This window comes from Lygodium microphyllum, chromosome 8 (assembly GCF_053477565.2).
Source record: "Lygodium microphyllum isolate KBCC chromosome 8, Lygodium_microphyllum_v1.1.10, whole genome shotgun sequence".
In the NCBI taxonomy this organism is placed as follows: Eukaryota; Viridiplantae; Streptophyta; class Polypodiopsida; order Schizaeales; family Lygodiaceae; genus Lygodium; species Lygodium microphyllum.
In genome coordinates this window covers 11,763,521-11,787,323 of record NC_141142.1, presented here as the reverse complement: position 1 = coordinate 11,787,323, position 23,803 = coordinate 11,763,521, and the positions used below count along the sequence as shown (strand labels likewise).

The 23,803-nt window shown below is 42.2% G+C and overlaps 1 protein-coding gene across 6 annotated transcripts in view; it reads left to right on the top strand.

Moving 5' to 3' along the window:
• The window catches only part of LOC148031968 (trafficking protein particle complex subunit-like protein), a 43,608-nt gene that overhangs the window by 14,406 nt on the left and 5,399 nt on the right, over positions 1–23,803 (top strand). The window lies entirely within an intron of this gene.

Below are 23,803 nucleotides of genomic sequence, written 5' to 3'. Positions count from 1 at the left end.
TAGTGACTCGGAGGCATGAAAATTGAGACATTCAGTGTTCGTTAGCAGTAGCAGCGAGACAGAGAGTGAGAGAGAGCAGAGTAGAGAGTGTGTACGATTTTTGGGTACAATGACGAATGTATCACTTTAGGTTTTTAGATAGATATATATGTGTAAGTACAAGTGCTAAGGGTGTGTTCACACCCGAGCACATTAAAAGGCACGAGGGCCTTTATTCCCAACAACCTCCCGTCTAAAGGCAATGTGCCTTGGGAGGGGAAAAAAATCAGCTCAGTCTAGGTATGTACAAAGCTGAAATATATATATTTATCCAACTCCCATCATCTGTCGGCAATGAGCAAACCGCTCTGTTGGAAGACCCTTTGTGAGAAGGTCTGCAAGATTATCATTTGTATGTACTTTGACAAGCTCAATGCTCTTGCTGTCAAGTACATCTCTAATGAAGTGGTACTTCACCTGTATGTGCTTTGTCTTTGCATGAAAGACGGGATTCCGTGCTAGCATGATAGCACTTTGACTGTCACAATGGAGAACAGGTAACTATGTAATGCCAAGCTCTCCCACCAGGCGTGAAAGCCATAAAGCCTCCTTGCATGCCTGAGTGGTAGCCACATACTCTGCCTCTGTAGTAGACAATGCAACACACTTTTGTAGCTTGGAGATCCAAGAGATTGTTCCTCTTGTGAAGGTATACACATACCCAGAAGTGGACTTTTTGCAATCTGCATGGCCAGCATAGTCTGCATCCGTAAAGCCAATGACAGATGCCTTCTGCTTTCCAAAGTTGATGCACAACTCCTTTGTGCCTTTGAGATATCTCATAATACCTTTCACAGCTTCCCAATGCTTTTTGCCAGGGTTTTCCATGTATCTGCTAACCACTCCCATTGCAAAGGCAATGCCAGGACGTGTAGCAACCATAGCATACATCAAACCGCCAACAGCTGAAGCATATGGTATCTTGGCGATTTCAGCCTTCTCATCATCAGATGTAGGGCTGTTCTCTGCACTGAGTTTCACATATGGAGGCAATGGAACACCAATTGTTTTCCCCCCCTTCATATTGAAACACTGCAAAACCTTGGACATATACTCCTGTTGAGATAGATAGAGCATTCCTTTTGACCTATCTCTGAGTATTCGCATGCCAATAATGTGATTTGCATCGCCAAGATCCTTCATGTCAAAGCTGCCATGAAGACTTTGCTTCAGTGAGTCCAATGCATGAGTATCCCTGCCAGCAATTAGCATGTCATCAACATATAGAACCAAGATAATCAGGCTGCCAGCTACTGCCTTCTTAGTGTACAAGCAACAATCCACTTGACTTCTATGGAAACCTTGAGACTGCATGAATGTATCAAATTTATGATACTATTCTCTTGGTGCTTGTTTACAGCAGGTATTTGCTGCTATACAGCGGGCCATTTTGTTGTCCAAAAGGTATTTCTTCCCGAAATACAACCCTACGGACCTCCTCAGTTTTTTCAGGCTGTTTATGCATGCGATCTTCCCGGAAGATAACATCATTGTTGCGTACTTCTTTCCTTTTTTCGGGATCCCATAATATGTACCTCATTTCACCCTCATCACCATATCTTAGGAAAATGCATTTACAGGACTTTGGCTCAAGTTTGCTATGTTTTTCTTTACGAATGTGTAGAAAAGCTTCGCAGCCAAACACTTTCAGGTGAGCATATGAAGGTGGCTTGCGCGACCACGCTTCTTGGGGAACTCCCCCCAAAGACCTATTCGGTGACTGATTAATTAAGTGTACAACTGTCATAAAGTGTACAACTGTCATAACAGCCTCCTAAAAACCATGGGGTAATGCAACATGAGACAGCATCGTACGTGCCTTATCCTGTATGGTCCGATTTATATTCTTTGCAACTTCATTTTAGGGTGGATTATGAGGGATAGTGAGCTCCCTCTTTATCCCTTTGCTGTCACAAAATGCCTTAAAGGCCTTGGACACATATTTCTCACCATTGTCAGAGCAAAGACACTTAAGTGTCTTATCAGTCTGATTCTCAACCAATGCCAATAATTTTTTAAACTTGTCAAGTACTTCATCCTTGTTACGAATAGGATAAACCCATACCTTCCATGTAGCATCATCGACAAAGGTGACAAAATATTTCTTTCCCCCTAAAGATAATCTGGGCATTTGACATACATCGGAATGTACTAACTCTAGAGGAGAAGATTTCAATGAAAGAGATTTTTTATGAGACTTATGTGCATGTTTTCCATAAATACAATGATCACAATGCTCAAAATGGCAAGTAACCCAAACGAGAAAGTACTTTCATTCCAGTTTGACTCATATGTCCCAATCGGCCAGCCACAAAGAAACACTTGGCTGCTCGGTCACGGCAACAACATGATCACTCACACTAGATACATGGAGAGGATACAAGGTATCACTTTTACAACCTCTGGCAAGTACTCTAGATTCCTTATAGATCTTTCATTTCCCATCACCAAAGGTGGTATGAAATCCATCATCATCTAGCTGCCCTGTGCTAATTGAGCTCTTCTTGAGCTGAGGTACATGTTGTATATGCTGAAGTGTGAAGAGAGAGCCATACTGAAATTGCAATTGCACACTGCCAATACCTACAATATCACATGCATAGTTTTCCCCAAGATGGACAACACCATGTTGACCCGCTATATAGGCAGAGAACCCCTCACGATGAGGGGTGACATGAAAGGAAGCACCTGAATCGAGATTCCAGGTATGCATGTCATCATCTGTATCTGCAAGTAAAGCATGTGCATCAAAGTATGAAGAGACCAAGAGTACGTCATTCCCACTGTCATTGTCATGAGTGACTACATTTACCTCTTCAAATTTGACACTGCTTTTCTTAGGTTGACCCTCTTTCTTCTCTTCCTTGCTATCATTTGTCTTCTTGCCCTTTCCTTTCTCTTTCTTCCATTTGTAGAAGTCATGTTTAAAGTGGCCCTTCTTGCCACAATGATGGCATTCAACATCTTTGCCACGTGATTTACTACGTCTCTTGCTATTTAGATTTGCCTTTCTGCTGTCATTTGCCCCTAGTATGCAAAGCACCAGAAGACTTACTGGATGCATTGTTCTACTGTTTCATTTCTTCCATGAGTAGAGCATCCTCTACATAAGCGTACAAAAGAATCGCATTAGAATTCCTCATAGCAGTCCTGAATGTATCCCAACTCTTTGGAAGAGTGCAAAGCAAGAATGTAGCCTTAAATTCTTCATCAATCAAGAGCTTCAAGGCAACCAGCTGGCTGAAATGGAGTTAAACTCACTCAAGTGAGTAGACATTGCTGTACCTCTTTCATACGCAAATCCATAAGCTTTTTCAGCCAATACACTTTGCTTGCGGCACTCTTCTGTGCATACAGTTTTTCGAGTCAAGTCCAAACAGCATATGTAGAATCCAAACCTTCAATGTTAAACAACAAGGCATCAGAAATTGATAGCTCGATGGTTGAGCGTGCAAGCTCTTTTAACTCATCCCAATCTTCATGTTCCATGTCTGCAGGCTTTGCTCCTTTGGTTTTAATGGGCTTTGCTTCCTTCTTTTGCAACAGGATATTGTAGCACTGTTTTTGCCAGATTGCAAAGTTATGTGCTCCTTCCAGCTTCTTTATGTGTATGAGATTATTGTTGTCACTGTTGCCAGCCATGATTTTCAGCCCAAATGTGACCAAAAAATTCAGCAAATGCAAGCCCAAATTGCCACACAAGTGACCAAGGTACAAATAAGTAACAACCAGCAATAAATGACCACGTAGAAGCAAAGATTTCAGATCTGTAATTGAATTTTCAGAAGCATCAAACCATGTGCTACAACATTCCACAATTGATTACAGCTGTTCCAAGGGCATATACATCTCATTACATGAGAAATCCCAAATTTTAGCTGCAATTTCTGTTGTACATGTATCCCGGGGCATAAAATTTGACACGCACTGTCAAAAGCCCCAAAATTTTTCTGCTCAAAGCATCAACCACACATTTGCATTGTCTTTGTCATGCATAGAACATGTCAATTTTACCAAAATAGAGCAATTTCAGCAAAACCCCCAAAATTTTCAAGTGCTAGATGTCCAAATTGCATGGAATTAAACCCGCATGTACATAAAATGACCAAATGGCACACAAATTTTACCCAAACTGCAAAAGCCCCAAATTGCACGAGGTTCAATGTGCATCGATGTCAAGAAATCGGGTAAATTTCAGCCCAATTTTTGCATATACATGAAAAGCCCCAAACGTCGGAGACAAAATGTCACAAATTCCTACAATTTCTGAGACAGATGTCACTCTTGTGTCTTGATCGCACCAAATCTGGACAAATCCCCAAATTTCTCAAGTCTGGTGTGCACTAATTTCAGTGAAATTGAAAAAGTTTCACTAAAATGTGAAAGGCCCCAAAATTCCCGAGCAAATGTGCATCGATTTTGCAATTTCTAAGTCAGATTGTCCAATTTTGCGTTCAGGTTTCCATATCCGGGAAAAGCCCCAAGTTTTTGGGCCTAAACCTGGATAGATTTGCACAGTGTGCTTATGCGCGCGAACACCCGGAGGAGAGGAGGCAAAAAATAATCTCAAATAATTTTGAAAAGAAAAGAAAAACGGCGGATCAGTGGCCGTTCAAGTCCGTGACTTGAAGGGCGACGTGGTGCCTGCCAAATTGCCACCCGTTGCTAGTCTCGTCTGATGCTTGACTGTCGTCCTGTCCGCTGAAGTCGCCCGCTGGTCGCCGTTCGTGAGCCTATGAATCTGTGAGCCCCATTGGTCCGTCGCATCTGTTTCTGCGCGTCACACGTGTAGGACCATGCCATGTCTGTCATCAGCGCCACGCTTCTGCACTAGTCGATCACCTCTTCTGCTTGTCGACTGTCTCCTCTGCTCACCTGGTTGCATTCAACTCCCTTGCACTTGTCGACTGTCGATTGTTGTTCGTCGGGTCCACCTGGGACTACTGCAACACTTGAGCTGTCTCTTGCCCGCTCTTAGCTTGCTTCTTGCGTTCTTGTTCCTTTTTAAAGTACCTGGAATCGGGCTTTTTATGCCCTTTGCGACCACATTGATAACAAGTTACATCTTGCCGTTTTTCCTTGCTTTTGCTGTGATTTTTGTTTTGATTTGCAACATTATATCTTTTTTCAATTCTTCCTCTTACAATGTAGACTGATCCACTGTTTTCCCTACTTGCCTTGCGTCTAATCTCTTCATTTAGAATAGAACCACACACACCATCAAATGTTAAGTTGGGGTTATTGCTCAATGACACAACTAATACTTCCCATGAATCGGGCAAGGTCATGAGCAAGAAGACAGCCCTCAATTTAGGATCAAAAGCTGGCAAACTTGCATCTTGTAAATAACTCAAAATACCGGTGAAGGCATTCAAATGCTCTGAGGCAGGCTTGGACTCATCAAGCTTCAAGTTGACCAACGTCCGCATGAGATGTATCTGATTGACAGGAGTTGTATTCTCATAAGTAGCCTTGAGTTTCTCCCAAACTACATAGGCAGTATCAAGCCCCTTTATATCAACCAAGATATCATCTGTGACGGCCATTTTAATGTAAGTAATGGCCTTTTTATTCATTTTAGCCCAATCCTCATCTGAAAGCAATAGGCTTATGTTCTTCTAAAGCACCATCACAATCCTTTAGAAAGAGTATACCCTGCATATGATCTTTCCAAAGATCAAAACCATTGTCGTCGAATTTACGAATCTCAAAGAGATTCTTTGTGTCAGATGTAGATGCACTGCCAGCCATCTTCAGCAATACACAGCTGCAATAAAGGGCTGAATGCATTCAGCCACTAGCAAGGTTGCTGAATTGTAACAGCAAGTACATACTCTTGTACTTCCAAGATGTCCAAGAAGCAGATGTTTAGTTGCAAATTTCAGTCTTAAGTACTGATTACAGCATATGCACGAATCAAATCTGATACATTTGCATTAAGGATAGCTTCCACTTCAGTGATACATCACCAAAATTCCCGAATGCAATGGCCCAAATGCTGTATTTACCATTGTTTCATTGCATAATGAGTATTCAGCAATACATGTACCAAGAGAAGCTGCCCTTTTTCAACATTTGAAGCATCCAAAACTCAAAAGACTCCCACTTTGCAGTGAATCTGCTGCAAATTTCACTGTCTAGTCTCAAAACGACTCTAAATACATCACCAATGTGGAAAATCCCAAAATTTCTACAGTAAATCTGCTCCAATTGCATAAATACATCCTTTGGAGCATCAAGTATGGGTAAATGTTGCAGAAATTTCACGAATTGTGCAAAAGCCTAATTTTGGGGATGTAAGAGTGCACAAATTTCCAAGAAATTGGCTCAACCAAGCGAAAATTTCACTTGAATCGGAAAATCCCCAAAATTTTCAAGACCCATGCACTCATTGTCTGCAATTTATGGTTCAGAAATCACTGAATCATGTGTCTGTCATTAAATCTGGGAAAAGCCCTAAATTTTGAGAAACAGATCTGCACAGATTTGTACTCTGTGCTTGTATGTGTGAACACCCAATAGAGAGGGGAAAATAAGATAAAATGAAAATAAAAAAATGGGCCGTTGACCTTCTGCCCGTCGTTCGTGCGGGTGCATGACGTTTGTCGTTCGTGCAGCATGACACTCTGTCCTCGTCACGCGTACGTATTTGACGTACGCCTCCTCGAGTCGTTCGACACGCGCAGTTGCCCATCACTGGTCGTTAGTCCGTCGATTGGTCGTCAGTCCTGTGCATTGTTGAGTGGTTGTCTGACTGGTTGCTCGCTCTTTAACAGTCCCTAGACTATTACGCTTGTAATACTCTTGCATGTAACCTAAGCTTGATAGCTGTCGCCACCCTGTTGAGCTTGAAGTTGACGACTACTGTCTGTGGCATGCAAAAAACCATTGTGGCTCTGATACTAGTTTGATGAGTACGAGGAGAAGCAGAAGCAGAAGTCGAGAGAGAGTGTAGACACAATTAGTGTGAGAGTGAGTCGATGGATAGGTGTACCAATGTGGTACACACAAAGAATAAAAGAATGTACTTATACTTGGGGTATGGTACACTTACACCCGTTAGGGTGGTTTCACATGTGTGAAGTAATATATACACGGGAGAGCGCGTAAAGGGCCTTTACACCCAACATTACCCGTAAGGGTAATGACACTCTAGTTGTCGCAGTAGACAACAATGGGAGAGTCGAATGGGTAATGAAGTGCCGCCAATAAACTCCTTAGGTAGATGGCCTTGGTGGTGCCATCGAAGAGAGCCCGGTACTCAACCTCGGCCGTGGAAGTTGCCACTGTCTCTTGCTTACGGCTTGACTAAGAAATGGGAGCCGTGCCTAAGGTAAAGAGGTAGCCGCCATGAGAATACCGGATATCGGGATCTCCTGTCCAATTAGAATTAGTGTATCCTTGCAAACATAAACCAAAACCATATGTCAAGCCATAAGAATAAGTACACCGTAAATAATGCAACACACGAAGACATGCAATCCAAGGTAACATCCTAGGTGCTGTGAAATATTGACTAAGTAAGCTAAATCTGGCCTAGTGTAAATTAACCAAAGAAGTTTTTCTACTACAGAATGATAGGTATGTGCATCGAAGGGTTGTCCTAGGGTATTCTTCGACAACTGGACAATAGGATCAAGAGGTGTGGCCACAGACCTTGTTTGATTCGAAGTGTGGTGTTCCACTAGCAGAAGTGCATACTTTTGCTGTGATACAAAAACATCCCCCAGAACGACACCCGAAGACTTTGAAGTGGGAAATGACAGGCCGAGAGCCAAAAAATGCATGGTACAGGGTCTTTTGAAAAAGAGGCGTAGTTAGACACTGATTGAGGATGTACATCGAAGTGTTAACAACCTCGACCCAGATGCGCTCAGGAAGCTCTGTTGCAAACAGCATAGAGCGTGCCATTTCCATGACTGTCCAGTTCCTACACTCTGTGACTCCATTCTGAGAGGGTGAGTTAGTAGAGGTGAGCTGACGTGAGATGCCATGCTTCAGTAGAAACTCGGAAAACTCGTGGGAGATAAACTCACCACTGCTATCACTCCTCATGCAACCAACACGACGTCGAGTCTGGTTATGAATAAGCAACACCCAAGCAAAAAATAAGTAAAAGCATCGGACTTATGCTTGAGGAAGTACACCCACATGTATCTAGAATGATCGTCCGCTATAAAAAAGTACAACACGTCATTCAAGGCGGTAGTGGATGGCGGCCCGCAAAGATGAACATGAATCAATCTAAGAGGCTTCTCAGCACGATGTGTGGACTGTTGAGGGAATGGGGTACAGTGTTGCTTTCTGAGTTGACAAGCTTTAGAGACATCACGAGCTAGTTTTAGGCTGGAAAGGCCCTCAACTAGTTGACGGCGGGATAACTCATAAAGAGAGTCATAACCAATATGCCCTAAGCGAAAGTGCCAAAGACGCTAATTGTTTGTAGGCTCGTGAGATGTGGCTAATGCTTGGAAGCTATGGAACACAGAGCCCTCCACTGTTGGCTCAGTCAGTAAATATGTCATGTGGTAAAGGCCATTAGGCTATGCCTCACCTCGAGCAATCACTAAACTAGTATGAGAGTCAAGGATCTCGATTGTGGTTGTGTAAAGAAAACTGCTCATCCCAAGTGGCAAAGTTGCCGAACAGATAACAAGTTCACCCCAAGCTAAGGGACATGGTATCTATTGTCCAGCGAAGCCGGATCCAGATCCTTGTTAGTCACAAAATTGATGCTACCTTGAGCCTGAATCTTGGCGGAGGAGTTGTTTCTTATGCGGATCCGCTTTGTTGTAGGGGCTCAGGTATGGAAAATGTCCTCTATAAGAGTCATATAATATGTAGTTGCACTGTCCATAATCCAAGCAGGAGCTGAAGTGCTCAGCTGTGACGAGTGGGCCTTTGCGGTAACCTCGTCGGGAGGCAACTCATAGATGTGGACAATACTCACATCTGATGTCTCTATGGAGACAATGTGGGCCTTTACAGACCAGTCAGACAAGCCCTCTGGAGTTGAGAACGTTGTTGATTGAGATGGCTGAGCGATGGCAGTATGGGTTTGACCTTTAAACTGCTCCTTGCCATCACCCTTGCCTCCCCTGCTAGTGGTTGCCCAACTGAGGAGTGGGGGTCTGAGACTTAGATTTGGGTGCTGTGCCTGTGGCCTTTGAGCGACACTTGTTGTCAAAATGACCAACGTTTTGACAACGTTGACAATACCTATTTTTTTTAGGTACATTCTGCCGCCCTTGTTTGAGTTGTGACTGGGATTTTACTTCTGATTCCTCGGATTGATTTTGTTTTTGATTATGAGTGGAGGTTTGATTTTGTTTGCCCTTCCCTTGTTGCCCCTTCTAAGATTGATCAAACAACCTTGCGTGATGCAACAACTGACACTCAAATTCATAGAAAGTAGGCATGGTAGGTTTTGAAACTATACCTTCCACAAAATTGAAGTATTTTCTGGGAATTTTGTTCAGAAACAATGTGACTTGATCATTAGAGAAATTGGGAGTCCCCATAGTGGAGAATTTGGCAAGACGTCGTCGATACTCAGCCAACTTGACTTTCAAGTCATCCCAGTCAGTGATTTTAGAGAGTTGCAGCTCATGGTCAAGATTTATACGACAAGTCCTATCTCGAGCCGTATAGCAGTCAGTAGAGTGTGCCCATCGTTTGGACGCTAAGGCAAAATGCTGAAGCTGAGAATGAAGCTCAGGCAATAAGCCCTGCATTAGCTCGATAATAACAGAGGCATTCCTAGCTTTCCATGAGCGGATAACCTCATATGGAGAAAATGCGGCATCGGGTTGGAGTTCCAATCCCTGTACAAGATCCCATAGGTTTTGGGAGTCAAGGACATGTCTCATCAAGTTTGACCAAGTGGTAAAGTTTAACCCGTTAAAATGAGTCTTATCATTGAAAGCATGCTTGGCAGAAGATGAGCCGGAACCATGAGGTGTCCGGAAAGTGGGATAAGATGGAGGTGGAGGGTAAGATGATGGTGGTGGGTGTGTTTGATAGGAAGAATGAGGGGGAAAAGATGGGTAGGTAGAAATAGGCTGGAAGTGTCCAATGAGTGCCAATTGATGCAGAGACACTGGAACATGAATGTTTCCATAAGGTGTCGATGGAGATGGAGGCACCGGGACACGAAATCCCTGTCCAAAGCTTGGCTGGGGCACAACAGAATGACGAGGAGGTCCACTAGGTAATGCTATAGAGACAAGCTGTGGTACCAATTGATCCATACTCCGGAGAGACTGGGGAGGATGCTATGAGAAGTAGGTGGAATACCACTCGACGGAGGAAAGGATGAGGTCTTAAAGGCAGTGCCTATGTTTCCATAATCCTCCGATGCAGTGTGATGTGCAACATGAGGTGTTTGATAGGAGAATGTAAATGGTGTAAAAGGAAGTGGAGAAGCATCGGAAGAATGTGGTGGGATGGGTGGGTTTTGAATTTGTGGTGTGAGAGGTGCAGATGCATTTTGTTCATTTTTACCATTTAATGTTTGAAAATGAAATGAAGATGATGATGATGTACCATGCAATGTAGAAATAGGAGCAACAAATTCATTTTGATTTCGAGAAGTAAACTGAAAAGAAGGAAGGTTACTCTATCTTCCTCATGATTTTTACTAGTATATTGCAAAGCAGAAGAGGTAAAAGACCAAGGAACAAAAGACGAATCTAAAGTACCTTGCGTCGGAGTGGTCAGAAGAGGATGAATTAATGGAACATACTCTGGATCTCTTTCTCCAATAGGGGGCCTATCCTTGAGGGAGGTCTCGACGGCCTTGCAATATCATCAGATTTATGCGCAACATCTGAAGAGAGAAATTCATGCATACCTTCATTGAGTAGCTTCTCTTGAAGAGCAATCCTTCGATCAAGCTTCTCAATCTTCTTTCGTCTAAAGTCCATGATCACATGATATTTTTCAGTGGAAAGTTTGTATAGCCTTTCTTCTGTGTTGTCAGAAGTATTTTCCACCATGTCGGAACTTTGTGGAGCAAGCTGTTTTGCCCACTCTCGCTTGGTTCTCGGCATAGGTTGTTCTGGAGACCGAATTGGGGTTGATGTGTCTGAAGTCATTTGAACCTACTGTTGTTCTTGTTTCTTATAGAGAGCTTTCAGATCAAAGGCGTAAGTTTCTTAGAGAGTACGAGGCCTTGATACCATCTAAAGAAATACTCTGATACGGAAACACAAATAACAATCGTATGACAAATCACAGATTGATAAAAGAACACGGTTAGGGTTAGGGTAACTCAGAGACAATGAATACAAAAAATAATTGAAGTGATATAACTGTTGAATATACAATGCTCATGTAGCAAACACACTATGCAGTGAATGAATATTGAACCTCGAACTCTTGTATCTAAAGGATCAGGGTAGGGGTAATGAGTTGGAGAGAGTGTCGTACTCCGAACGGATCCCGAATCGCAGCAAGGCAGTCTCCGGATGTCGAACACCAGCAAATGCAGCAGTTAAGCTGGATCTGATGTAGACATCAGTGAGGAGAGAGAGAGACTAAAAATGCAGGCTGTAGGAGAGAGAGAGACTAAAAACGCAGGTCAGGACAGCCTGTAGGAGAGAGAAAACTGCCAAACGCAGGGTGTAGATGACGTGGCAGGTAGTACAGCAGCAGGTTTGTGCAGGAACAGCAATTGCCTGGCTGGGATCAGCTCCAAACTGTGAGAAGAGGATTGCAAATTAGGCGCCAACTGATGTAGATAGCAATGGACAGCTTCGGCTGAGATGTCCTCTGCGAACGGGGTGTGGGCAGCAAGCTGAAACACGTGAAATTTGCAAAAACGAAATTAAGGGCTGAATGGAGGGCAGCATACATATTTATAGAAAGTTTGGGCCCTCCCAAGTGGTTTTGTGCTTATGGGACACATAAACTCTCTAGGATCGTGTTTCTTTTAAATAAACTAGGTTTCTTCATTAATTAAGCAAGTTTTGGGGCTGTTTAAGTAAAGCTAATGCATTCTTAGCTCAACAGTGAGGTTTCTATCTTATCAAGATAAAATATTTGACCCAATCCTAATATTGCTTTTAATTATTACTAGAGCCTTGAATTTTTTCCTTGTTTTCTTTTAGAGATGCATTGCAATGACAGTTCTCCCACAAGACTATAGCTTTGGACCTCGTGCTCAATGTATGCAAAAGTTGTCAAAAGTGGATACATCAGTGGAAGCATAAACAGATGCTGAAATAAACCGCTAAACACAACATAGAAGAGAAAGAAAGAGAAAACATAGAAGAACATCACAAAGAAGGGAAATTAGAAGAATGCTTGGGAAATGGAAATCATATACCAAACATGAGACAATCGCGTACAACAGTGAGTTGCTAGCTGTGTGGGCACTAGCACCAGCTTTCTCTCTCCAATAGAACCTCTAGGTGATGAATGATTGAGACTTAGGAGGGAGCCCACATGATTATATTGTCTAAAATGCCTCTTGAGCATATGTGAATATGGAGTTGCTACCTTTGGCAAAGACCACCAAGGTGTCCCCTCATGGAGGCTCGAACTAGAAGCCAATTCCACTCCCTGTCAAGTAACATCTCACCATGAACCTAGAAGTCAATCCCAATTGAGGATTTCAAAACCTGCCAAACTTTGGTTAATGCGTTAGGGAAGTTCCTCTTTGGAGCATGCGCACTTATATACTTGTATAGATGAGGCACAGTTGCTCCATCTCACCACTTGCTCACACTTCCTTTTTGGCATTGGAGAGTCCTGAGGCATGACCACATAGAAAGCAGCAGAAGGAGGGATTGCCAAGCCCTTCCCTCAGTTTGAAGAAGATGATCTCCGCCTTGGCCTTGGCCTTAATCGGAGGATCTGGGTTGGTGTCGGAGGAGGTAGATGACTCGACAGAGAAGTCCACTGCGGCTTCTTCTACTTCTTCTTTCTCAAAGTGGCTAACTATTTGCAATCCTTGCATAGATGTCCCCTCTTACCACAGTGATAGCATTGGGCCTTCGACTTCTTGTTGTTGTCACCCTTCTTTGAAGTTGCAAATGCCTGACTGGAGCCACCGTATTGGGATGGATGTCTCCTTTGTAACCACAAAGATGCCTCATGTTTAAGCAGCCATGGAGGATATATGGGTAAATCTCATTGGTGTTAATAATGTTTGCACCCACAAAGCATTGGCCACCCCATCAAACTCCGAAGACAGCTTGTAGAGCACAGTTTCCATAAGATGAACCTATTTCTTTAGAGATGCAGCAAAAAAGAGGAGAATAAGCATGGGCATCATCATTATCCCCTGTGAGTAGAGCTTCTTCATAGTTGTTGTCGAAATCAGTTGGAAGAGTTGTAGGATGCTCAGGATACTGAAAAGCTCCAGAAACAAGGTACCATAATTACTTTTACACAAACTAGGCTTTCATGACAGCACTCCATCTTAGGTAATTAGGGCTGTGTAATTTGTTATCAATAGAACGACAACGAGCAGCCATTTGGAGAGGATAGGAGGAGAAATAAAGGAAAATAAGAGGAGAGAGAGAGCACAACCAAACCAACAGCATAGACTGCACTAAACAGAGTTCACATATAGTGTACACACGCTGATCACAAAAATCACAATGCTGAAAGCACAAAAATCTGCAGGAAACCAGCCAGAAGATGTCCCCCAACACTGTACCAACAGCAGATGCTGAAAATTCAGGTATACTGATGAAAATACAGCAGTTGCCAGCAATTCAGGAGCCTGCCTCGGGTAGCAAGAGGGAAGTAGACCACAAGTGCAAATGGGGAAGTACAAAACGTGGGGTGGCGGCACATTATATGCTGTAAACGCAGATGTGGAGGGATGGGAACAACACGATTGTTAGCAAAAAGGGGTCGCCTGATCAGCAGAGGGCAGAGGACTTGTAATCAGCAGAAGGTTGTAGCAGGAGTGGAGATCTTGAAATCTGATACCATGTCAGAAGTGGATGCTGCAATGGAAGTATAAATAGATGCTGAAATAAACTGTTGGACACAAGACAAAAGAGAGAGGAAAAGAAAACACAGAAGAACACTGCAAAGAAGTGAACTCAAAAGAATACTTGGGAAATTGAATCCATATACCAAACACGAAATAGTAGCGTACAATAGTGAGTAATTGGCTCGGGGGCACTAGCACTTGCTCCCTCTCTTCAACAGAATCTCTAGGTAATGAATGACTAAGATTGAGGAGGGAGCCCAAAATATATAGAATAAAATAATGCCATAAATGGCAGCAGGTCGGCTAGCAAAAAATGCCAAAATAAGCGTAAGATTAACCACTAAAAAATACCTAGATACCTCAGTAATGCTTGGCATAGCACAGACTTACACATGAGTGAACTAGACTACTAACAAAAGTTATGGTTTCAAAATCCTTTTTTTCATATTTGCAGCAAATCAGCCCCATTGTATATAGTTCAAGGACTTTGTACTTGTGGTTTGTTTCAATAAAACCTTGTAAAGGGGAAGGGGTTAGTTCTCCTCTCATTGTGGTATTTTCTATCCAGTATATATATATGTATATATGTGTGTGTGCGCGCGTGCGCACGTGTGCATATTGTTAGTTAGCTAGTTGGATACCTCAAAATGTTGTCATTCTCATGTTCATCCTGGTGTTTACAAAGATGTCCTCAAAATGAACATATCAGTTACAACTACAGTCATCGAGCTCACTAAAATACTACAATGTACCCACTAACCACAGTGTCTAACCCATGATATGTACAATGTTAATACACTCTTTGAGATCATGGATGATGAATACAATAAAATATACAATTATCAAAACATACAAATTCCTAGGAACCACCACCATGCATATATACCACAACAGCAAATCTACTAAATATTGTAACATCATAGTATATACAAGGACACGAGATGGCAGACATTGTGTAGTGCAAAGTCTATAGAGAGTCAACAAAAGCATAAATGCAATTAATGTAATTGAAAGGTTGTTGCAACTTTTCCTTGAGGCTTTTTAGTTGGAGCTATTGGTTGTGGCTCAATCAATTAAGTAGAGAATAAATTTGGAGCATTGTGTGATGCTCCAAAGGGTGGTAGCATTTCTGTTCCCCTCTCCCTCTCTCATGATTCATCCATCTCTCTCTCTCTCATATACTCACAATGGCACAATGCAACCATCCTCTCCCATGGATGATGGGCCACCATTCAAATTTCAGAATTTGAAATCTCTCTCTTCTCTCTCTCTCTCTCTCTCTCTCTCTCTCTCTCTCCCTTTTTCCAAATCTCATTCATCCTTTTAAGTTCTCCACCCCTTCTATTCCTTTCAAGCTCTCCATCCTTCCTACTCTCTCAAGCTCTCTTTTCCCTTAACCTCTCAACCCTTCCAACCTCCTCCTCCATCAAGCTCTAGCCTCTCTCTACTCCCTCAAGCTCTCTACGTTTTCCACTCCTTTCTTCAATCATCTCACCCTTCACCCGTGACCTTCTAGGCTCTCTCTGAAACGAGCCTTCCTTCTCGGAATGGGTGGTAACATGATTTAAGAGTTAATTACAACAATAAATAAATGCACATAAAATGAAACACACACTTTACCATAACATTCTTGGACAGTAGACACCCTGTTGGCCCCAAAATTGGCGCCCCTTGCGGTATTACTTTAGCTTTCATTCAATTGGAAGGAGTACAACTCAAGATTCTTCAATCTCCTCCTACTAACCAATTGCTCTTGCTATTATAAATGACCAGCAAGCCTTTTGGGTCATTTGCCCCTTGATTCACCCAGGACTTCTTCTCCAATTTGACCCTTGACTGGCCAAATACTGCCCCAAATCAATTTGGGATGGGCTGGCTCCTGAAATTCCTTGATAATTTTCAATTATCAGTTGCTGATTTCAATACCTTGAGCCTTCAATCTCTGGCACGAATCCCAAGGTAGTTGCTAAACCCTAATTTCTGCTGTAAATTAGGGTTTATTGTTGCAGAAATTACAGATCAGCCCACTAAAAATGGCCGAGATCTCCTCCAAATGGCTAAGAATTACTAAGAATGACTGAGCATAGGCTGAAGGAGATGAGAGAATGCTGTAGAGAGAGAAAATTCTGAGATTTGTCACGAAGAACTGATCAAAATCAACTGCTGCCTTGCTGTACCAGCTCCAACGGATGCACCAACAACAATGGGAGCATCAGAGATTGTGATCTTCAGGAGAAAGTGCATCGGCAGCAATTGCCAGCTTCCCAAGGTCAAGAATATGCAATCTCCATCACCAAAATGGTCTCCAATGGCTGGGAAATGGCCCCAAAAGTTGGCAGCAACAGTCCAATACCTCTTCCCAACAGCTCAAAATTAAAAAACGAGATTTTCCTCTCCCTTCAGCCCTATTTAGCCTTTCCCCCACTTGCATGGGAAAGTTGTCAAGTGGTAGCTTTCTTAATCCATTTTCAGCAATTTCCAGCCATTTAATTAAATTTCAGAATTAATTAATTCTGAAAATTAATTCAGCCCTTAATCCATGCTTCTAAAAATTAATTGGCTAGGCCATTTGCAAGCCAAAGTGATCCCATGCATTAATTGACCCTTGGACAAGCATTAATCCATTAATTAATGCCTAGTCCCTAGTGTCACCACTGACACTTAGGGGCAAACTGACACCCAAATTCACCTAGAATCTAACAAGTGTAACTTGTTACAACTTTTGCCTTTGACACCCATCTTTTTTACAGGGTCCTTCGGCCTTCAACTGTGAAAAAGTAGCTTGCAGCTCACATGTGCATCTTTTAATTGCACATTTGATTAATCCTTTAATCAAATGTCAATTAAACATAAGCAAAGCATCAAATTTTCACATCCTCGTGACAGACCACCCCCTTGAAATCCTTGCAATCGTCCTTGATTGCACTGTAATGTATCAAAGCAAACAATATTGCACTGGAATTTCCACAAGGCATCCTAGTCAACACAATATTGGCCACTGTTGGCTAACTATCTCATATGCCCACCATTTGCTGAAAATTTCCAGCCAGCATAAACATAGCATAAAGCTCAACAATAGTCCAGAACTATTGCTAGAAACTCATCGGATGTATCCCTTGTTTCTTAACAGTGCTAACTACACAACCATAGTAAAGCATAAACCAAGCCAAAACCACGGCTGAATTGTCAATAGCATTCAATACACATGCTGCTGTCCATAGAACCAGCTGAATACCATTGAAACTGATGATCATACACTGAAAACCAGCACTCGGTAATTAGTCTCTCATGATCATAACTTGATGCAATGTACAGTTTCAGAACTGTAGTGAAAACCATACCCATTTGCATACATACTAAAGTGACTAGTACACTGAATAGTGACCTCATGGCAGACATACTGTCAGCACAATACCTTGGATGCATGCTGAATATATCCGAGATCCACTATATACGAGAGCAATCCATTCCTGGAGGAATGGAAGTGCTACCTCCCCCTTGAGTATCAGGTGGTACTTTGGACCCTTGCCCTGTTGAACCTGAAAGAGCCCGATCCAAAGTCCGCTCTAACTGAAAGGCATCAAGGTAAAGCTGCAACTACCGAGGATGGTCTGCCAAGTCATCCTCTTCCATCCATTTAGCATCCATTGGTGAACAGTTGTGAAACTTCACCCAATAGCTTATGGAAGCTTTACCTTTGACCTTTTCTCTTGATGTGCCAAAATCTGCTCAGATACCAATATCTTATTCAGCTTCTCTTCATTGGATTGAATTTCAGCAGATACATCCTTAGGCACATCACCATAAAAAGGCCTCAACAAGCTCACATGAAAGACATAGTGTATCCGCTAGTGTAGAGGCAATTACAACTGATATACCACATCGCTGATCCTCTCTAATACTTGGAAAGGTCCATAGTTCCTCATTTTGAATTGCAGATACATTCTCGTTTGCCCTTTCATCTTTTTCTGCCTTGACTTTTCAAAACACAGCAATACATAATCACCCTTTAAGAAATACAACACACATCCATGGTGATCAGTTGCTCCCTTTTACGTTCCTTAAGTTCTCTGAAACGCATACTTTATCCTTACATAGCTGTAATAAACTGCAGCATCTTTTGCCTACCATGCTTTACTTGCTAACATACAATGCATGTCCGATCTTTCATCACATGCAACACAGTGTCATATTCCATACATCATTGATTCTCTCATGTGCTATCATCGTTATCAGCTTGTTATTGATTAGGACAGTTCCTAGCAATGTGTCCCTCTTGTTCACATATGTAACATTTATTAGCAGCCCTCAATTCCCTACACTGTGCCACACTTTTCGAAGGTCTTTGCTGCTGTTTTTACCTCTTTTCAGCCTGATTTTCAGATCTGCCATTTTTCTTAGCCTTCTTTTCCTTGACATTTGAGTCATCATGGTCTTGAAAGTTGGCATCCTTTCCACGCAGCAATGTATCAGTTGTAGTAGCAGTTTCTGTAAGCTGAGACATGCTTGAAACAATGGATTTAATGCAAAAATCCCTGATTCCTTTAGGCAAACCACATACATACTTCTCCACCTGCTCATGAAGGGGAATTGATCGATAAGAAGTGATGGACAGCAATGCATCCCAAAACTTCTTATTGTATTGCTCTAAATTCTTGCATTCCTTTGCATCAAGCTTGTTCCAAGCTGTCATGATGTCCACCTCAAAGGTACTAGTCAACCAATTCGATGCAAACATTTGCTTGAATTGTACCAATGTTGATGGTGCTCTACCTTGCATCAAGAGCGTGGACCACCACTGCAATGCATTTCCCTTCAAGAAAGTGGTTGCCTTTCGAATCTTAGAGGATTCGGTGAAGTTTCCCCCGGAACAGGCTGCATCAAACTGCTAAATGAAAGTCAAAGCTTTCAGCCTATCTTGTGCACCCGTAAATGGTTCAAATTTCACACTTTTACCTCCCTCATCATAGTCCTTTGTTGGACCTATGGGATCAAATTGTCATATACGGGCTGCTGCAAAAAGGGTACATTTGTTGTATTTCCATGATAGCTAGCATTAAACGGAGCATTCGCATGACCAACACTTATTTGTTGAGCCCCAAAAGTACAACGGGGTATCGATGCTTGCCCATATGCGTGATTTTGCACACCAGGCATCATACCGATGCCGCCATACATCGGATTATGCATTCCATGGGCCATACCCGAGTACATTGGGTTATGCAAGCCATGCATTGGTTGTTGAAAATTATGGGGAGGTGTGCCATACATTCCCACATTTGGTCGCTCACCCACCATAGCATGAAAAATTGTGCTACCACTAAAGTAAGCTGGCTACCCCAAATTCTCATGCAAACCTTGCTGTCCAAAAACCTTAGGATTAGCATTTACATCATGAACTTGCATTTGCATTTCTTGCCCAACTGGCACTAATTGCTTTTCACCATGAGCATATTTAGGAGCATCTTGAGAAGGCTTTGGCTTGTTCTTCGGTGCATCTTGCTGTCTCGAAGTTCTAGAAAAGGATTTTCTCTTCTTGCCCTTGTTGTCCTTCGTAGGAGTGTTCAAAAACTGAGTAAACTGAGGATCTTTTGCCAATTCAGCAAAGATATTGGCTGCTGTCCTCATTCGATTCTTGAATGCATCATCGAATTCCATTTCCCCTTGTTGATCATCATCCTCTTTTTGCATTGAGGGTCCAATATCTTGGCCTTCAGCCACATTTTCAGCATATTGTCCATGATTCGTGCCTTGTCCAAGATCAGGCATTGCGTTTCCTTCTTCCCCATGTGAATGTGCATCATGAGAGGCATCATTACTGCTTGATTGCATCCCACTGTATGAAGACATCTTGCTGTAATTTCTCAGCTGAGCACAAAGATCGACACTAGCACAAAGCTTTGGCTTGCAATGAGGTGCCTCGGGCCCACCAAATCAAGAGATTTGATGTATCCCGGCAACGGAACCATGAAACCAGCCTTCCTTCTTGGAATGGGTGTTGATAACCTGATTTAAGAGTTAATTACAGCAATAAATAAATGCACATAAAATGAAATACACACTTTACCATAACATTCTTGGACAGTAGACACCTTGTTGGCCCCAAAATTGGTACCCCTTGCTGCATTTCTTTAGCTTTCATTCAATTGGAAGGAGTACAACTCGAGATTCTTCAATCTCCTCCTGCTAACCAATTGCTCTTGCTGTCATGAATGACCAGCAAGCCTTTCAGGTCATTTACCCCTTGATTCACCTAGGACTTCTTCTCCAATTTGACCCTTGGCTGGCCAAATGCTGCCCCAAATCAATTTGGGATGGGTTGGCTCCTGAAATTCCTTGATAATTTTCAATTATCAGTTGCTGATTTCAATACCTTGAGCCTTCAATCTCTGGCACGGATCCCAAGGTAGTTGCTAAACCCTAATTTCTGCTGTAAATTAGGGTTTATTGTTGCAGAAATTACAGATCAGCCCACTAAAAATGGCCGAGATCTCCTCCAAATGGCTAAGAATTACTAAGAATGACTGAGCATAGGCTGAAGGAGATGAGAGAATGCTGTAGAGAGAGAAAATTCTGAGATTTGTCACGAAGAACTGATCAAAATCAACTGCTGCCCTGCTGTACCAGCTCCAACGGATGCACCAACAACAATGGGAGCATCAGAGATTGTGATCTTCAGGAGAAAGTGCATCGGCAGCAATTGCCAGCTTCCCAAGGTCAAGAATATGCAATCTCCATCACCAAAATGGTCTCCAATGGCTGGGAAATGGCCCCAAAAGTTGGCAGCAACAGTCCAATACCTCTTCCCAACAGCTCAAAATTAAAAAACGAGATTTTCCTCTCCCTTCAGCCCTATTTAGCCTTTCCCCCACTTGCATGGGAAAGTTTTGTCAAGTGGTAGCTTTCTTAATCCATTTTCAGCAATTTCCAGCCATTTAATTAAATTTCAGAATTAATTAATTCTGAAAATTAATTCAGCCCTTAATCCATGCATCCAAAAATTAATTGGCTAGGCCATTTGCAAGCCAAAGTGATCCCATGCATTAATTGACCCTTGGACAAGTATTAATCCATTAATTAATGTCTAGTCCCTAGTATCGCCCGCTGACACTTAGGGGCAAACTGACACCAAAATTTACCTAGAATCTAACAAGTATAACTTGTTACAACTTTTGCCTTTGACACCCATCTTTTTTACAGGGTCCTTCGGCCTTCAACTGTGAAAAAGTAGCTTGCACCTCACATGTGTAACACATGTGCATCTTTTAATTGCACATTTGATTAATCCTTTAATCAAATGTCAATTAAACATAAGCAAAGCATCAAATTTTCACGTCCTCATGACACTCTCTATACATAATCAATGGCACCCCCTCTCCATGAGGCCTTTCGCTTGTATTGTGCCTAGTTCGAACAAGTGAAGAAGAAATCCAACATTTGCAAGTGGCAATGTAAGTATTGCCCAAAGTTCCAAATCCTATCCATCATTCATCTTCTTATCCATCTTTGCAAGTTAGGAGGGAAGGCCACACCATGCCTTGGTATTCCTGATGATGTCTATGAAGATTGTCGTCAGAAATACTTGCCATTGAAGCGACGCAAAGGCCTTTCAAGGGCAAGTGAGTAGGTGATATCTCCCGATCATGAGGTCTCGGATGCGGAAGAAGATCCCTCTCCAACTGTCTCGGTTTGCTTCGTTGGAGGGGTCTCTTCTATCCCATCTAGAAAAAGCCATTTGAGTGGTGCACCTATGCCCAAGATACAAGCTACTCTTCCCCAAGCAAGGGGCAAGTTTCTGGTCCTCTCTCCTTTCTCAAGGAGAGGCAAAGGCAAGTCAAAATAGAGATTGCATGTACCATAATTGAGTGCAATCTCTCTTTCCATATTCTCAACGTGGATTGATGGAAGCGAATGGCGAAAGCCATTGCCGCTGTTGGTCCATGCAAGGGATGGTATAATGTCACATACAATGACATGCGTACCAAGAAACTTGAGGAGGAGAGAGAGAGAGAGAGAGAGGATTGATAAGTCCCTTGAGCCTGTGCGTGCCAGTTGGGCGAAGTATGGATGCTCTATCCTATCGGATGGATGGAGTGACCACAAAAAAAGAGGGATCGTCAACATCCTCGTCTCTTGCTCCCTTAGCGCATACTTTTTACAAGTGGTGGATGCGGGCACAAGGGGAAGGAGAACCACGGGCTCGTTCATATATCGGCACATCTAGCAAGCCATCGTTGAGATAATGCTTCTAAATCCATTATTTTGTAATCTCTCTTATCTTTTAACTTCCTAAATTTATTCTAACTTCATCGTGTATAATCTTGTAGGTTGAGCCGCAAAATATGGTACAAGTTATTGTGGACAACACCTCGAATTGTGTATCTATGCAGAAACTTGAGTTTGAGTTTCCGTCCATAGTATAGATACCATGCTTGACATCATGTTGTAATATTAATATTCATAGGCTATAAAATATAGTTACTTATCATATGTGTGTACATGTGTGTGTGAGTGTGTTAAGACTTCCAATATACACACATAAATACATGCACACATACATATGTATATATATTAATGAGAGAGAGGGAGAGAGATTTTTAGTGACAATAGTTTTTAAATAAGAGAGAGAGATAGAAACAAGTTTTTAATCTCTCTCTCACACACACACACACACACACACACACACACGCACACGCACACGCACACACACACACAAACAGAACAATCAAGGTAGGTTTGCCTAGTGTATATTACAAAACTAAAGACATAGCTTTAGCTTTGCGACGAGGATGCTTTCACCTTTGATGCTGAGAGTGATATGAGCACCTAGAGTAATCATGTATCTTGATTCGGACTGAGCCATGGATGATGGCTTTTATCTCAATCCATTTTTGTATACTTTTTGTGTGAGATTGCACGTGTGGCTCATAATAAAGTTGTTGGTTTCATTATTTATGCTACACTCTCGAGTCTTGTTTCAGCTCTCTTTTGCACTTGCTTTTGACTTGAATCTCTAAGTTTATAATTTAATTTTTAAGTCCAAACATTAAGCGTAGGCTTAAAATTGTACGTATTTTTTCTTTCATCGGACGTAGACGGTAGGTTCAAGATTTATTAGTCCGATTAGTACCGTACTAGGATCAGATTGTACTAATTGGATGCATTCAGATGTGACAACCGTGGGTGTCATTTTGGGTCTAGGCCATTAATTGGGCCATTAAATATCTAGTGGTTACATTAGAAGGACTAGACATTAATTAATAAACTAATGCTAAGTCCAAGGCCAATCAATTTTGGGACTCTAAACGTCCCATAGGGGTTAGCACATTAATTGTGGATGGGCACTAGCTAGTTCTTGGGCAAGGTCAAAAGAATAATTAATTAATTTTCAAATGTTAAATTCTGAAAATTAATTAATTAAAGTTGGAAAATTGCTTTTGGAAAATTGCCAAGTGGCAAAACAGGTTGCCACTATTCCAAATTTCCCATGCAAACTAGAAAAGGGTTGTTCGGGGGATGGCTGAGGGTCATTCCAGCATTCAGAGGCTGAGGAAGGAGCTGCCGTCGGATGAGCTCTGAGATAGCTGATCATGCAGCGCTACAAGACAGGTAGTAGGCTTCCTTCTACGCCTCAGTGAGAGGCGGCAGTAGAAGAGGAGGCCTTGTGAGTTGCACATTAGATCGAGATTTTACCCCCCTTTTGAAGCTGTTGGTGCTATCAGAATTTCCATCAGAGCTACCAATCAAAAGATACTCCTTTCGGGTGATTTTCTCTTGTCTACCAATCAGCTCTCAGTAGTTCTCAGCAGCTCA